This window comes from Podarcis pityusensis, assembly GCF_964106645.2.
Source record: "Podarcis pityusensis genome assembly, chromosome: 7".
NCBI lineage: Eukaryota > Metazoa > Chordata > Lepidosauria > Squamata > Lacertidae > Podarcis > Podarcis pityusensis.
The window spans coordinates 21,873,643-21,888,501 of record NC_138031.1 but is presented as its reverse complement, the minus strand read 5'-3'; the positions used below and the strand labels follow the sequence as shown (position 1 = coordinate 21,888,501).

At 39.4% G+C, this 14,859-nt stretch overlaps 1 protein-coding gene across 10 annotated transcripts in view; it reads left to right on the top strand.

Moving 5' to 3' along the window:
- The window catches only part of ZFPM2 (zinc finger protein, FOG family member 2), a 463,644-nt gene that overhangs the window by 164,267 nt on the left and 284,518 nt on the right, over nt 1–14,859 (top strand). Inside the window, exon 1 of one of the 10 annotated variants that reach the window (XM_081012506.1) lies at nt 2,362–2,502. The exons of the other annotated variants lie outside the window; for them this stretch is intronic. The gene's annotated coding sequence lies outside the window, so the exon portion shown is untranslated. Of the gene's footprint in view, nt 1–2,361; nt 2,503–14,859 lie in introns of those variants that run through there. 10 annotated transcript variants of the gene reach the window in all.

Here is a 14,859-nt window from a genome sequence, read left to right as displayed (position 1 = left end):
TCCTCTCATCAAAAGCCCTTCCTTGCCAACTGAGGTACCACCACCCATCCCTTTTGTCCAAGGAGGTCAAGGTACTGTACTTGATTCTATCTTTTCGCATTGTATCTTCACAACAATCTTGAGAAGTAGGTTAGGCTGAAAAAATATAACTGGATCAGGTCACCCAGTGAGCTTTATGAGTGAATGGGTATTTGAACCTAGTTCTCGCAGGTCCTAATCTGATATTCTAACCACTACACCACACTGGTATGGTGGGTGGCTGACAGGGAAAGGCATGCTCAGTTGTGGAGTGCTTTCCCTAGGGAAAGTTGCCTACTCTGATGCCACTTTGCAATTAGGATTATTTTTTCAGACCTTTCAATTTGATAGGTTTTTATATTGCCTGGGTTTGTTGTTTTTAAGCTGCTTCTGGTAATTTTTACTGTTTTTAGTATATCTTTGCACATTTTCAATTTTCTGTGTAAGATTCATTTTTTATACTTTACATTTTGTAAAGTATCAGGAGGTGGTGATGAGTCCAACGTTGTCCAGTAAGCTTCACAGCAAAGCAGGAATTTGAATCTTTTCCAGTTTTAGTGAAACAGTGTGGAGCAAGCTCATGAGGCAACTGTTATAAACATTGCCATTTTCTTGGCATTGCAGTGATTTTATTTGATTATATGAAGTGTATCTTTGCAAGATCAGACTTTATTTCAAGGCTTTGGGAATAAATTTTGCTCTCTTGAATGTATAGGTGAGCAATGCCATTTGATATAATAATCTTTAATTAAATGCAATTCCTCCAGCAAATGAATTGCTGGTAATAACTGTATTTAAAAATAACTTTGTATCCTAAATCTACCTTGTGCAGTTTTTCAATTTTGTGTTACAAGATGTCTCAAAGTGTGACTTGTCTGATTGGGGAAGCAGGGAAGTGGGAAGAGGGGGGGCTAATGGAATTCAGACAAGCAATAATTAGTAGGCCAGGAAGTAGGGCAATTTTAAAAATGATTCATGGCAAGTAGGAATGAGACATTTACATTCTAAGAATTAATTATGGGAGTTGTCTAAATTATGAGTGGAAAGCAGAAGTGCAGGGAATAGAATGTGGTTCAGAGACAATTTCATATATTACACTCTGTGCAAGAGATTAGTAAAGATTTTTCGATGCAGATCATTCATTAGAATACACTTTAGAACAGGGGTGTCAAACTCAAATTCATCGGGGGCCGCATCAGCAGTTTGGTCACCCTCAAAGGGCTGGTTGTATCTGTAGGACTATGTGTCCACTCTTTATTATCATAAATTATTGTCACTGCATTCAATTATTACTGTTTTTTGTAATAATGTAAGTAATAACTAGCTCTGAAAGCAGAAACATAGTCAGAATAATGGCAAGTAGATATTCAAATGTACAATTATTGTACAATTTATTGAAAAATGATTTTTGGTAACAGACAGAATTTTTTTTTTTAAACATACAAATATTGCCAAACACTGTTTATTACACATATGGCAAACACAAGGCATTAACTTTTTTTTAACTTTTCTGACTAGATGGCATCAACTTTTCTTTTCTTGGACATTTTTTGGGTTATTTGATTGTAGTTTATGGTCCCTATACCACTGTAAAGTGACACGGCAATGGTCAGTATATCCAAAGTTTACCACTCAGACTTTTAAGCAGAATAATAAGCAGACCCCCCCCAATAAGCAGACCCCCCCACATACATCATATGTACTTACAGTACAGGACAGAAGGGTTCAGGCAGCCGTTGGATCTGTCACATCACAGGATGGCATGCGCTCAATATAAAAACAAGTGGAAGTTTCCTGAATGCATGTAAAGTGGAGGTTTCCTGTGTAGAACGGCTGGCGCTGCTAGAGGGCAGACGTTCTCTGGCTTGTAGGCTGCCGCGCATGCGCTGAAGAGACGGCTTTCTTGTGTCAAAAAAAAAAAAAAGCGAGAATAAAAGGTGAAGGCTGGCGGCCGGCGGCAACTACACGGGCCACATGACGAGGTCTGGCCGGCCGGATTCGGCCCGCGGGCCTTGTGTTTGACACCCGTGCTTTAGAAAGTGGAGTTTACAGATTTCATGCTTGCTACACACACATGAGCCCATCAACTCAAGCCCATCACAAAATGGCAGCTTGAGGGTAGAACCAGTCAAAGAATGGCAGTTTGTGGAAAGACCAAGTAATAAAATAGCAATTCACAGGCACAGCCAATCATGATTATGAGTCATGTACTGGGGTGCCCTTACCTGTAAAAGTACAGAGTTACTGTAGAACAGGGATTCTAATGTTAAAGTCTTAATATGCAGCAGGAGGACTACAAAAAGCCATGATCACAAGCCACTAATTTATGTTTCTGTTTTACAGCTGAGGAATGCTAAGGCTCAGATAAGGGATTAACCCAAAGCAAGCCACTGAATCCATGACAGAAAATTATCAATTTTGCTGGGTAGCAAGAAGTCTCAGCAATATACAACTTGAAGAATGAGCTAAAATTGTATGTTTGAAGTGAGTATCCTGTACAGCAATTCACTAAAAATGCTGTGGGTCTTAGGTCGACCCTGCAAAACAGCATCAAGAGAAGTTCATTTTTCATTTGGAAGATAATCATTTCTGCTGTTAGCGATGTTCAGGGATAAGTGCCAATCCTTAAGTAGCCAAAATGGCACCATGCATGCACAAGAGAGAAAGATCAGGGTCTGCAGAAGTGCAGATCATATTTAAGGTGCTACAACCCACTTAAGGGGGTAAGAAATCCCCCAAACAACATAGAAAAACCAAGGACGAGGAATGGAATGGAGGGCATGCCTGTCTAGCTGGAACCCTGAGCAGGAGCACTCCACACTGGAATGTTTTGTTGCAGGTCTCAGTTGTTCCAAGTATAAACACCATCTCTCTCACATACACATCTATCAGACTCACACATGAGGAAACCTAAATGCACTCTTTTATCCTCTGTCTCATGCGTCTCCAGACAGACATGTGCATACTCTCTCTTACCTTCATATGCACATTCTCACAAAAGAAGAAAATGGCTAATCCGTACTCAATATTCTATCTCATACACACACGCTATGACATGCAGACATGAGCTATAGACACAGAGAGAGATGCAGGACATCAATTCACACTACTTACTTACTAATTCTATTGTTCCTGCTGTTAGAATAGGATAGCGTAGGTAAGCAGGCAAGTAGTGCTGACCTGAGGGACAGACAAGACGCAAGTAGGCTTTATTGACTGCCCACTGGGACTGAGCCAATTGAGCCATGCCAGCTGGGTGAGTAAATGGATTGGTGGATGGGCTGCCTAACATGAGCACAAATGCTTCTCTTCCTGCTGCTCCCACTCCCACTCCCAAGCCAGGGGAGATTTTGCAGGTGATTAAGCCCCAAACTTCTCCCTCGCATGTTCCAGCTAGCCTGTCTCCTCAGCCACATGCAAACTGGTGGCCTTGTGAGTATCTATGGGCCTGGCTTTCCTAATGTCCACTTGCTCCCTCCTTTGGCTAAACTAGGCAAAGGGATGGGCTTTTCTGAGCTAGAAAGGAAATAAGCTGTCAGTTGGCAGCAGCTGGCACAGATGATTCAAACTGTACAATCTTGGGCAGTAACTCCTGGGACTGGGCTCCCCCCCCCCCGGTGATTCTTATTGTTATTGCTGTTATATTTATTTCTATCCTGCTTTTTCGCAGACTGGGACTCAAAGTGGCTTACACAAATTAAAACAACACAGATAAAATACAGAAAGCTAAAAACATATAAATGATAATAGTTTAATTCAACTATAATAGATTTAAAACAGTATGAAAACAAATTATTAATATACAGATAGTAGAAATAACACAGCACTATTAAAAGGCAGATCTCAGAGCCCAGGCAGGTTCATATGCGACAATATGGTTCTTCAGATAGCCTGGACCTAAACCTTTCAAGTAGCTAAAGTATGTGTGTGCGCACATGCCAAAAAGAAGCAGTTGCCACTTCTGTGCAGGCAACACATTTTAAAATGATAGAGATGAGCTTGTAACAGACTTAGCAACATTTGTTGGTTCACCATAACCCAGCCTGCAGCTGACCGTGATTGCTGTTCTATCTGCTCCAGGATTAGAGTGTTGTGTCTATTGTAAGAGCGGAAGTCAGATTGCCTATCTAATCAAATATCATCTATGAAATATGTGCTTGGTATGTCTTGCTGGATTCAGATATTCTGAACAGAACCAAGAACAAGAAATTTGGTTACTATCCAGCTAAAGTTATTTCTTATTGTGGTAAACTTGTGTGCTCTACTTATTTATTCTTGGTACAAAACTGATTATTTTACACTGTTGTTTTGTCTAGCCATCTTTATAAACTGTAACAGACAGGGAGAGAACCCTTGAAAAAATATTTATTTTAAAGTAGAATTAAAGTGCCATAAGCCTAGTTTTGTATTTAGGGGGGTGAGAATGGTTGCTTCCACAAACTGCAACCATCAGATTTTCTGATATGGATTAAGAAGTTGTTTGGTAGTTTAGAATTCAGGGAACAATTTTTGATTTTTTAAAAAACAAGCATTTAGTAATGTGCTCTTGAAATGAGGAAGCTGCCCCAAACAGAAGGTGCTGGGGGCTTTTCTGTGGGTTATAGGTGGGTTTTGCAGGTACTTTGCTAAACATTTATTAATAGGGCAAACTTGGAACTTTCATGATAAGCAATTAAAAACAAAACAGAGTTGGTGGCATTTGCTAACTAATAAATTAAATTTGCTAACTATTGGATAGCTTTGTTATGCTACCTATTTGTATTATTAGTGCCTTTTTATGAGTGGACAATATTGTGCCTTATTTCCCTCCTGCCAAGAATATTTTTTCTGTTTTAGGCGCATGACAAGAAATTTAAAGAAGGGGGGGGGGGCAGGATCAGAGGGAGTCTGGTGAGGACTATATAGGAAGGCCAGTTTGGATTCCTTCATGGTTAAGGAAGAGGATAAAGTGAGGCCTTGTTAGAGCAACCACCTGGGGGAGACCTGGGGGGGGGGAAGCATTCCCTGTTGCCTTTCCCTTTAAAGGTATAATATAGTTCTTGGGATCTTTAATGTAGAAGCAATCTTCACATTCTGCCTCCCTTTAAATACTTCACCTTTTCATTCATGAAAAGAAATAATTGCACTTCTGCATATGGGACCCCTTTGAAGAGATGTGCTCCTTTCTTTATGCTCATTCTTTATTTAAGAAGCTCATATAGTAAATCAGATGAACAATAATGATGATACTTCAGCCATGCATTTCCCTCCAGAACCTTTGATTTTGCTATGACAGGCATTTATTTTCCTGTTCTCTAGCATCCTATTTTCTTGGTCATCTTCCTGCCCCACCCACATGTTAATGACTCTCAAAATGGCATTGCGGGGTCTCTCTCTCTCTCTCTCTCTCTCTCTCTCTCTCTCTCTCTCTGTTTGTGTGTCATTCTCTTTGTCAGAGATCTCTGCAGGAATTCTTCATTACTTCCAAGTAAGTGGTCCAATTTTCTTAGCACTTTAAAATAGTGTAGCTCTCTCTTTTGTTATTTTATAGGGGATGCTAGTATGATAGGCTGGATCGACTGGTTAGCTCAGTGGAGGTGGGCCTCAATCCATTTTACAGATTCTGTACGTTTAAATTCCATTGTTTTCATAGTAAGACATAAGTACAGTACATAACACAGCACTGGATTACAACCTAGAGCTTGGGGTAGTGGTGGTACATGGGCCTGGTTTTCATGTCTCAAGGAGACAACCCATATTTTGTTTTTTGATAAGCCACCTGGCAAGAATGCGGAACAGGATGGAATAATTTCTGACCTGATGTCTTCCTTATTTGGCTGCAATTAAGACAAATGTATGATGTTGCTGCGTATGCATAAACTCTAGGGTGCTGGGTGTAGCTCTGTGAGAGATAAATTACAGTTCCCAGGATTCTTTGGGGTTGTGTGTTTTAAATGTATGCTGTGTATTGGGAGCTCATTTACTTTTAACCTGTTGTGTACTATTTTCTATATTATTGTGAATATAACATTAATGCTCATTGTGATCTTCCTAAGAGATAGAAGAGCCCAAAGAGGGCAGTCTATATGCTTGATCCCTTTTAGATAGTGCAGTTTATTATAAATGTGTGTAAGTGCAATCTGAGTCTGTGCTATTTAACCTCTTTCCTTGAACTGTATAGCTTAGCATAGTACTGGTAAGAAAATTGCCCCTGAGCTAGAACCGGAAGTTCAGCGAAAATCTGTGCTACTATTATGTTTTACTGTCACTATAGAAGCCAGGATGGTGGAGGCTATGTAAAGTTTAGGGACAGTTTTTAAATGGGGAGTAGGGGCAAGGGTGTTGCCTAGAAAGCCCACCCTATTTTTAAAGCAACTACAAATGCATTTTGGAAAATGTAACTATAACACATTGCCGCACACACACAAATGTACACATATATTTAAACAATATGGACCACATCTATTTTGGGAAGTGGAAAGACTTAACAGTGCAACTTGATAAAAGGTGTATAAATGTTAAAATAGACGCGAGTTCTTTAAACATCTGCTTTTTAAATATGTAAATGTTTTTAATCCTTCAATTAAAAACAATGTTCTCATGTCCTTCCTGCTTGTCTGAATATTAGAAAAATGAGTTTTATATTTCAGCATGAATCTAAACTTAAATATTACTGCCTGTTGTTGAAAATACAATCAATAGTACTTTAAGGCATAATTAAAAATTAATTAATGCCGCTTGCATTGCAAACCCCACATTTAACACACATTTCCTAGACATTCAAGGACATTAAGCATGCTATATTCCAAATATGAAGACGGGAGGTGGGTGGTGGGTGAAAAGGAAGATGGTTTAATGGAACATTTGTCTTTTAGTATATATACCTGAATGATTAAGTATTGCAAATCCATTTGTTATAGTTAAGTGATATTAAACCTTTATATTTAGTATTGTTGTAAAAGTTAGTCTGCCATGCTGAAAGGTTACATAATCTATTAAAAATAAAATTCATCCCTATTGTTGGTAGGATTTTTTTTAATGGTTGTGAAAATTCCTTCCTTCTTCTGTCAGGATCAATTACTCTGCTTCTAATAAAAATCTGAAAGAAGGGTCAGGTTAGTGATCTGTGCGCACTGTGGATAATTTGTGATATTACTGCCTAAACTGAGGAAAGAGTTCCATATTTCTGGCAAGAAACTAAAATGTATCCTTCATCTTAAGTGCCCTACATTGTGTGTAGATGGTGGGGTACAGTCAACTGTTACTGGTTAAAAACACTAAGAATATCAGTGTTTTAAAGATGTTTGGGATGTGTTGATATATTTTTGTATGAAAATTTATTTCCAAGTGTTAGTTATTGAAATTCTGCAGGGGGTGGGGCAATACCCAAGACAATTAATTTGCACAGCATACCATTATTCTTTGTAAAATTAAAGAATTAAAAAGCAGTGGATCACATTCAGCTAAAGAGAAGGAAATAGAAAATAAGCAAAAGGGAGAAGATGCAAATTAAGGCAGTGAAAATAGTTGCACATTTACGTTCTTAGTTACACTGTTAGGGAATTATTGTGAGAAGATCAGAGAAACAATGTATAATAGCCTGTTTGTTTTGATAACTCTAGAGTGCTATTCCAATGTCCATGTACTTCTGGAACAACCAGCAGGCTGCTATAACAGAGGCAGATTTAGGGCAGTAAGAGCAGTTCCCCTGCACACGAGGGCTAGGTGTGGGGGCATCAAATTTTGGCCTCACAAAGGGCACCATATTACCAAGGTGCACCCCAGACTACAACTATAATGATCTGAGCTAAATAAAGCCTGTATATAGCCTAGGAGCAGAATCTATTACCTATGGTCTTGGTACTACATGCCATTTACTGTGCAGAATTATGTTTACTTACGTAATAAAGAATTACATTTTTGTTTTGCTCTCATCCGAGGGTACAAAGCATATAACTTTATTGAATGCTAAGTGTCCAAAACTTTCCAAAAACAAGGGTTGGAAGTTAGTGGAGAAAGGGCTTTTTGTTTTTGTTTTACTTCTGGGATGCTGTTTGATTGGTACTGAATCATTTCTCCTCTCTTACAAATTGAGGTGGGAGAAATCTGACCCTCCCCTGTCGCACCCTCATTTTTGGAGGTGAAATTAATTGAACTGATTCGGGGAGAGAAATATGATAACACCTAAAGAAGATAGTGATTTGGCTTTGAAACTGATTCCGCAATGTCCAACATCAAAAAACCCATGGAAATCAACCCTACTAAAGCTCAATTTGTTGGAATGGGGTGGGGTGGGGGTGGGGAGTAGGTTGTCTACTTAAGTAATGTGTTTACAAGTTAACAACAGCTTTATTTCCTCCTTGTGTATGTGTGTGTCTGTGAACTTTGCCAGCCAGCAAGATCAAACATTCTTAAGAGTATGTGCGTGTGTGTGTGGCTTCCTGCCTGCCTGCCTGCCTGCCTGCCTGGCAGTCACCATATACCTTCTCCCAGTCAGATGCTTTATTCATAAATCATCATAATACATCTCAAGTACAGCATTAGAAATGTACTCTATGTAAATGTCTTTCTGGAACCGGGAAATGGTGGCTGGCAGCAGAGCTTTTGCTCTTGCATGTTTGAGAAGTATACCACACACACAAGCTGCAGGAATAGGAGGCTGCTCACCCTGCTTCCCAACTAAGGTAAACAACTTTCCTTGGACTACCTGAATCAACTGGATTATTTGCAGCACCAGCCCCCAAAATACAAAATGCTACCCTCCTCTCTCCAATTGTGCACCCTGTGAAGACATTTACAACAACCCTTAGTGGGTAGTCACAAATATTCATAAGATTAAAACTGAAGACATTGCAGAGTTCATGTTCAGGTAGAACTGGAGGAACATACAAGAGGAGTACAAGATCATTCATCCGTATGGGCTCAATAGATGATCCTCGTGAGATACAGGATAGCTTTACTTGGATCCTAGTACCTGTAATTACTTGCAAATGAGAATATGTGACTAGCAACTAAGCCCACAGTAATGAATACGGTAGATGACATTGTGTCATTTACCATTCTTAAGCTGAGAAGTCCTGTCTTTTAAATAAAGGAATCCATTTTTTGTCACTAAATCAATTTTTATCAAACCTGGAATAACTGCACTTTGCTTCTGTGTGTTTCATCTTTGTGCTAATTGTATGCAGTATCTTTCATTTGTTTTTTCTGATGGTCCTTTGTTAAAAACAACAACAACAACCAACCAACCAACCAACCAATCAAGTTTATTTTCTTTGTGGTTGACATATATACCATCATGTTACCACTGTATAATGCTTTCATTGACAGGCACCCTGTTAACAAGAAAGACTTTAAATACGTTTAGAATATTTGTATGATTCAGAGATGATATTCAAGGTGAGGACAAAAACGCTAGAAGTGATTGTTAATTACTGAACCATGATAGGCAAGCTACATATTGGATTAAAAAGGTGATAGCTGCTGGTCTTCCTGGAAGAATGTTTCTATTTTGGTGGCTACAGTATCTTGAGTGGCTTGGATCCTCTCTAGCAGCCCTGGCACATTCCTGTTTGAATATCAGGATAAGCCAGATGATCTTAGAATTGCTGAACTGTATGCTCTCTCTACTTGGATATACATAGCAGTAGCTATGTAGTACTGTACAGTACTTGGACTAGTTATCTTTTCAAAGTTCAGTGTCTGTTAGCATTTTGTTAACATCTAGATTTTTCTTCTTTAAAATGTTAAATAATTTTACAATAATTATAATAAAAATATTTATATACCTCTATGTTACATAAATATCAGAGTGATTTGCAAAAACAATATTCATATACAAACTTAATTTAACATCAGAGATAATCAACTGTTACTGATATGTTTTCTTAATTGTCTGCATAAGGTTTCTGCAGGCATTTAAAAGTTAAAACAGAAGGCACCTGCTGAATCTCTTCTGGCAGAACTTTCTACAGGACTGGGCTGGTTGGTTTCTTGTTGCTATCATATGAGCCTCACCAACTTGGGGGATAACCAGCAATGCTCCTACAAGTGGTCACAGTGATCAAGCTGGGAGATAAAGGTTCTGCCAGTCCTCAGGATACCCTGGACCTAAGTTATTGTGGGCTATGTCAATTAATACAATTACCTTGACCCTGGCTTGGTAATAGATGGGCAGCCAACGCAGATGTTTTAAAACAGGTGTCACATGTTGTACAGTATGTATCCACATCAGTAGGCTAACCACTGCATTCTGCATCAGCTGGAGTTTCTGACCAGGGCCAAGGGCAGCCCCACATACAGTATGAAATCTGGCCTTTAGGTTACCAATTCATGGTCTACAGCTGTCAGAATATACCTAGAACAGCTGTAGCTGGCAAACTAGATCAAGCGGGTCAAAAGCACTCCTTGCCACAGAGTACACTTGATGGAGAGAGAGAGATTATCTAGGAGTTATTCCAAGCTGTATATCTTCTTCAGAGGGAGTATGACCCTGTCCAAAACAGGTAACTTCCCAGTTTCCCAGGCATAGGAATCACCCACCCAAATAACCTCCGTCTTCTCAGGATTCAGGCACAGTTTACTGGCCCTCATCCAATCCACTACTGCATTCAGACACCATTCCAGAGCTTTCACAGCCTCTTTTGATTCACTTGCTATGGATAAATAGACCTGTGTGTCATCAGTGTACTGATGACACCTTGCCGCAAAACTAATAACCTCGCCAACCATTTCATATAGATGTAAAGTAGCACTTGAGAGAGGATAGTACTTTGCTCAGTTCCATAGCACAAGCTTTAGGGGAGCAAGAAGCACTCACCCAGTGCTGCTCTCTGAGCATGACTCTGAAGGTAAGAATGGAACATCTGTAATACTGTGCCTCCAGTACCCATCCCACTGAGCCAGTCCAAGAGAATACCATCGTTAATAGTATCAAAAGCTACCGAGATCAAGCAGAACCTGCAGGGTCACACACACACTGTATCACAATAAAATTCATATATCAGGGTGATCAACCCCTGATTTGAACCTAGATTGTAGTGGGTCTAGTTAATAAGTCTTATCCAGGAATACTTGCATTTGCACCACAATCACCCTCTCCACCGTTGATGCCAGTAAAGGGGTGTGGACAACTAGTCACTAGTTGTTACATGCCATCAGGTATTGGGTGGGCTTTTTAAAAGTTTGCACACGGTCTCCATTTTATGGGCAGCAGGCAACCACCCATGCCAATATATGTTTACCACACCTATAAACCCATTCAGTCACACCACTTTGACTAGCTTTAATAAGCCAGGGATGGACAAGGATTCAATGAGTAGGTGGTTGGGTGCATTACTGCCAGAATCCTGAATATACATCAGGACTGTAGTCCACTATGCTCCATTTTCAGGTCAAAACAAAAACATTGATAGTTCAGATGGTGTGATTTAGTAGATTTGTAGGACAATCCTAATTAGAATGTTGAGGAGTGATTATGCTTAGAATGTAATAGAATGCACAGTTCAGAGTTGAAATGTTGATTACCTTGTCTGCCTTTACATACTCATGTCACTTGTGGTCTGTCTAGAACAGATGAAACCATCTCAATATCCCTCCATGGCTATCTCCCTTCACAGATTATGCCTAAAACTGGCTTATTACTGCCCCATCCCACTGTTCACATCTACCATCCATGTTCCCAATGGGTACAAGCTATATTGACATCTGATATTACCCCCTTTGGACTATAAATCAGTGGCACACAAGAGTGTAATTTCAACATCCTGTGCTTGTGGGATATGGCTGTGCTGCTCGTCAGCTGTAATTTCTCTCTAAAAGGTTGCTTCTTAATATATGTGTTGGATAATTCCAGTGTAGCTGTCCTATTGTGGATGAAAAAGCCTTTAGGGTTCCAGTTGCTGAGTCATTGCCAGATTAGTTCTGTGCAATAGACGAGCATGGTAATATAGTGGTTGTTGCAAATGTTGTCTTTTATCCTAAGCACTTATTTGTTTGGCTATAAGCCATAACAACAATACTAAAATATCAACACAAAATGCTCTGATCTGCCTGTAATTATCCAGTTGCTTGAGCCACTGAAGGGTAGGCACTGTATGAACCAAAAACACCACGTCCAAATGTGCTGGCTGCACAACAAAACCTTAAGGCAAATACAGTAATTTGTATTTTCTAAACCAAGTAATAATGAAATACAAGAATGTGCAGAGTTCTTATCACAGACACGCCCATCCCTGAATCATGGAATTGTAGAGTTGGACATTGCTCTGAGGTCAGCAAGTCCAACTCCCTGCAATGCTGGAATCTCAACACACGGTCCCCCATCCATTTTGAAACCATATTGCTGCTATCCACAGAAAATACAAAACCATTTTTTCTTTGGAGGGGAGAGGTAAGGAGGATGGAAGAGCCAGTCATATTAATTGATATAGCATCACCAGGCTTAAAAAATAACACTATCTCTACTATTTCTAGTGTAGGTTTGTGTTGGCATATTGGTGTAGTAAGGTAGCAGCATTGAGGGATAGCTTTCCAGGTTGGTAGCTTTTCAGGCTGATTGCACAAGAAGCTGTCAGTCAGCCCCAAACCTGAGTAGTACAGCATGGAAGGTGAACTATGCTTCTCACCTGTGTGTGGTATCAGGGACAGTTCTCCAAAACTACTATTTTTCTGTATACTTTAAGTACATCCTCACATACCCAGAAGACAATACCCTGTCTGTGAGCAGCACCCTGCACTGCCTTGCTGGATAGCCAATAAGGTCCAGCAAATGTGCAATTAAAGAGAATATCAAAGAAAGTGTTATTAACAAGCAACCTAATGCTTTCCAGGGATGAGGTGACTCTTTGCATGAATTCCTTCATCTGTGCTCCAGCTCATGGAAAGCCACCGGTAGCATGGCTGCATATAAACTTGCTCTGATACTTGAAAATCACTAAAGGTCCATATTCCCTTTTGGATGGCCTAGGAAGGCACTAGTTTAAGTTCTGCTTTTAGGTTTTCTGCTAGGTACTACTTCACCATGAAGAAAGACCAAAAGAAAATCCTTTTTCATTTGTGTTTCCTATTTTTTGGCGTTAGGTATGAGGGCTGTATTATGCTTTTCTGGTTTCTGAAAGATATATTTTTCAATGTAAACAACACATGCATTTTCTAACACCTATATTAGCACCACTTGAGTTTTTTTATTGCATTTCAAAGGGTTTGGATGGACATTAATCCTTAAACCTTTCTCAAGTTCCTGTCTTCTTTCTGGCTAGAATTGAAACAGATGCTTGACATGCTTGGTAATGCTCCAACTGGGATCAGAGTTTTTGTTATTCCTTGGAAGTTTCAATAACTCTCTTCAAAGATCCACTGTCATCCTTGTAGTCTTCCTCCAGCCCACTCTGAATACTCAGTCAATCAGCAGCTGTGAACCTGAGTGGTGTTTACGTCAGTTTCCTCCTGCTTCTACTTCTGTCTCATGTCTCCCACAGCTAATGTGGTTGGTGGAGCAATGCTCCGCTATGTCACCATCCAGAAAGTGGTCTTTTCTTCCTTCTCCTTGCCTTACTGTTTTCAAAAGATGCAAGCAAAAGTAACTAGATGCCTAAGAACACTCAAAGCCGTTTTGAGAGGCTTTCAGATGGTATATGTGTACATCTAATGAAAAGAGCTATATGGAGCATACTGAAGTTAGCCATTGTTTAAAACCTTTTTCACTGCAGCCTGTTATATGATTTCTCTCAGTCCAAACTGGTGACCTTTCCTCAGGCTCCAATTTGTGATGAGAAATCCCCTGAATATTAGCTCTTAATTTGTAATATTTCTTTACCTGGAAACATGTACACATGTTCCCATAGGCCCACATTTGTTTTGTTAAACACTTGTGTGCATACAGGAACCAGGAGTCTCTTAGAAGCCAGAGAAAGGTGAGCAGGAGCTCTGTCCTTGTTGCCTGATCCAGACTTTTGAAACTTTGGGCTCACAAACAGCAAAGCAAACATATCTATGAAGGCTGTTTTGGGGTTTTTTTTGACCGGGATTGGGAGTTGGGGATAAGTATCCAGTGAAGTCAAAACTATCTTGAATTGCACCCTAAAAATCCACATTGCATGCCAGCAGAAGCTGGAAGAACATCTGAGTGTATGGTTTGGCAACAGAATAGCTGTTTACTAATTTTTCCACCAAAGTCTGGATTCTGATGATGAGAATAAATCCTTTCTCGAGTGTTCCTTTGCTGGGACATCAAGCGGGAACATGCACAGATACTTTAAAGGAAATATTCGAACGATCTTGTCCTAAATAATTACACAGCAATTAAGTATTATGCTAGTGACATTATTACAATTTCTTGTGCTATTTTTACTGATAGTAATCTGTAAATATTGATGCTCAGTTTAATTTAACAAAGAAATCATACATTATGTAAGAGAAAATAATAAACTTGCATTTAATGGCTTGTGTGCCACTAATGATAAAAGAGTAAGAGGGGTAGGAATGGAATATTTGTGAAGGAGAAAAAAAAGACAATAAAGATGACTTTCAGGAGTGTATGCAGACCTTCCAGATATTACTATTGCATTTCTTATGTCTTCAGATTCGTGTCCCTTGTATCTCTTGTAGTATAACTCTGTTCCCCAACCAACATCCTTCCGTTTTCCATATATCCTTGCAATAGTACCCACATGTTATTATAATGCATGGTGACATTTTGTAATATCGCGGTCTATAGAGTTTTACGCTCATTTTTTTTAATAGCAATGTCACTTCTATAAAAATGTCCATCTTGGAAATCTAATTATTTTCAAAAGAATTTCTATTACTGTATGGGACAATCATGTTATATTGCCTGTGACAAGCAGGGCTGCAAGCCATTTT